Source organism: Silene latifolia, chromosome X, assembly GCF_048544455.1.
Source record: "Silene latifolia isolate original U9 population chromosome X, ASM4854445v1, whole genome shotgun sequence".
Classification (NCBI taxonomy): domain Eukaryota; kingdom Viridiplantae; phylum Streptophyta; class Magnoliopsida; order Caryophyllales; family Caryophyllaceae; genus Silene; species Silene latifolia.
The window spans coordinates 150487035-150489979 of record NC_133537.1 but is presented as its reverse complement, the minus strand read 5'-3'; the positions used below and the strand labels follow the sequence as shown (position 1 = coordinate 150489979).

Sequence of the window (2945 nt, the reverse complement as noted above, 5' to 3'; positions counted from 1 at the left end):
TATTTTGAAGAAATGTAATTATTTTTGATAGTTTAGAAATGTTTAAAAGTGATTTAAACTATATTTAAACCTTTTCCTTTGATAAAATAGATTTCGGATAAAAGTCGTAAAATCGGGATTTTCCCATTTCTTACGGTCGTTGGGTAAACGAGTTTGGATATTGGGCATATGAGTACTTAATCTTTTAGTAAAATCGTGTTTAAGAACTTTAATTTTCTCGAAATCGCGTTAACGAATATTTCTAATTTCCGTCGAAACGAACCAAAACGTAAACAAATGACCCATCTCCCTATGCCTTTGGCTGGCCACCTACCCTCCATTTTTCTCCTCTTCCAATTTTCATTTCCTCTATAACTCAATCTATCTCCTCCTTCTCTCAAACATCAAAAACCCACTAAAAATCCTCCTTACAATCCCTAAATCCACCATAACTTCTTCATTTCTCCACCAAATCGCATAAAAATTATATATTCGGAATCCTCTCTTCAATCCTCATCTACTAGTAAGCTTTATTTTCATTTCCCCCAAATTTTGTTTAAGACACTTTTTTTTAGGATATCGAATTTAAGCTTAATAATTGTGTTTTTGTTGTTCTTATAGGTGAAGAATTTGAAGATGAGTTAGGTGACTCATATGTTGTTGAAGATGAAGAGTAATTTTGGGTTTTAGAAGCTTTCTCAAGTTATTACTTGTCTCTTTGCTAACTTAAGGTAACTATTCCGAGTTACTCGACGAATTAATGTCACATTAGTAGTTGTATTCGTTGTTTGTTGTTGTTTGTTGTTGTTGTTGTTGTTGTTGTTGTTGTTTGTTGTTGTTTGAGACGATCTTGTTGATAAATGAATGAATGGAGTAAGATGAGTATGCTTATGTTTAATTTATGTTAACCATTTGTATATTATTGTTTAGAACAAATTTGGATGAGGAATTATGTGTTGTGACAACTCCGCGTGTTGGGTGGAACGCGTCGATCTGGACCGAGACGTTTTCCAATGTTTCCAAAAATATGACAGATTGAACGGCATCGAAAAATTAGGTGGTTTAGTACTTGAATCACTCAATTCGGAGTCCGTATGAGTAAATGGCGTCGTTTTATCGATAAAATTTATAGAAAAGTTTACCCTTGTGTGAGACGGTTATTTATACTATTTTATTATGCGAGAATTTAATTGAATTGGATACTTTGTAAGTTGGAATATATTTCCTTATGTTGATAGTTTTTCACATGATAGAAATTGGAAATAGCATGAGAATGATATTGTGATGAATTTTGTGATTTGGGCCAAAGTAGGCCAAGACTACGAGCGGGCAGTTGACCGAACGAGTTTGGTCAAACTAGGTTTAAACCGGTCAGCTTCGATTTGACCAATGACCCGTCGCGGGACTAGGGTCGAGGGTTTGTCTTTGAGGTTAGATTGGTTGTTATTGGATGTTTTATGTTTAAGCCTTGATATTTGTAATTATCATTTCACATGTTGGTTGTTGGATGCTTTGGATGCCTTATGCTTGAGTCTTATTGCCTCTTTGCCATTTTAGCTTGTTCTCATGGATTATGGTACTGTTGGTTAGTTGGAATTTGGATTAATATTGATATTGGAGATATTGTTGAATTGTCAGCTAAATATGCTCTTGCGTAGCCTTTCATATGCTAGGGTGTGTATGGTCATTTGTGTGTGCAAGTTTGGACTCTTTGCCCCTCTTATGGTTAATTGGGTGTCCTACTTGTCTTGTGTGGAGTGGGCTAAAGTATTCAAGCTGGGACTAGGTCCTAGGTGAGTATTTCGGCCTTCGTCATAGATAGGCCCTTATAGTTTTTGACGAGTATATGTTCACCGCTTAATAGCCTTTGTGTCTTAGCTTGGTGGGCTTATATCCAAGTTAGGGCATGACCTCCTGACGTACTCTTAGAAGTATGTGGTCAGCTTAAGTACTAGCCAACCCTTTGGTGGACTCCTTAGGGGTACTCATGTGTGTGATCATGGGTCTTGGATGCGGTATTTTCCGCATGTCGCTAGGTCTGCGCAGGTTTAGGATTAGGGTGTTTACCTTACCTCGTGGTATAGACTCGAGTTACAGAGTGACTATTGACTGTCCTAAGAACTTATGCCTGTCTCTAGATATATTGTCCTTTCTTGTTTGATGATTCTATGAATCATAGAACGTGAGATGCAAGCCGGCGCGCTATGGTTGATAAAGTTTGGATTTCTGGATGTTATGTGATTCACATGATAGTGTAGTATGAGTCGGTCTAGTATTCACATGCTAGGATTATGTGTTGTCGTATTGTTGTTCACATGATAAGCATGATTGTCTAGCATCTATATGCTAAGGCTATGTGTGATTCGTATTGATATTTTTATGTTTACATGTTATATTAATTATATATGACATTTCGTGGCTGGGAGAACTCGGAGTTACTCCCCACTGACTGTGGCTTTCGTATTTGTATAAAATGCGATTGACAGGTAGGTGATGCATATATGGGGTACATGGACGAGCTAGCGAGCAAAGTAACCTTGGGACCTAGATTGGCTTTATTTTATTGTGACCCTTGAACACTTTTTATGTCATATACTTTTAGGGACATATGTCTCCCTTTTTTATACTTGGGTTGTATAACTTTATTTCGCGATTTTAGCGATGTTTTATTTATGAGGTTTATTTTGGACCTTGCATGTTTGACACCTTCCCATTTAGATATTTTTATAACAGGTTCAGGTTTTAAAAATTACAGGTTTTTACCCAAATGAACCTATTACAAACATATCCATGCAGTTTTTATCTAGAATTATGTGTTTACTTTTCCGCAATAAATGAGGGTGTCACATTCCAAGTTACGTTTGTGGGTCCCAAAAGGTACGGGTATTACATCTCCCCCCTCCCCTCTTAAAATGAACTTCGTCCCCGAAGTTCGTTGTTCGCCTCACTCTCTCTTTCCCACCAAG

The 2945-nt window shown here is 37.0% G+C and overlaps 1 long non-coding RNA gene across 1 annotated transcript; it reads left to right on the top strand.

Annotated features, from left to right (window-relative positions):
* Positions 1 to 363: 363 nt before the first annotated feature.
* On the top strand, positions 364 to 2559 carry LOC141621625 (uncharacterized). Its single transcript, XR_012532511.1, has 3 exons — positions 364 to 502; positions 601 to 710; positions 2466 to 2559. It is a non-coding gene; the product is annotated as an uncharacterized LOC141621625 (long non-coding RNA).
* Positions 2560 to 2945: the final 386 nt, after the last annotated feature.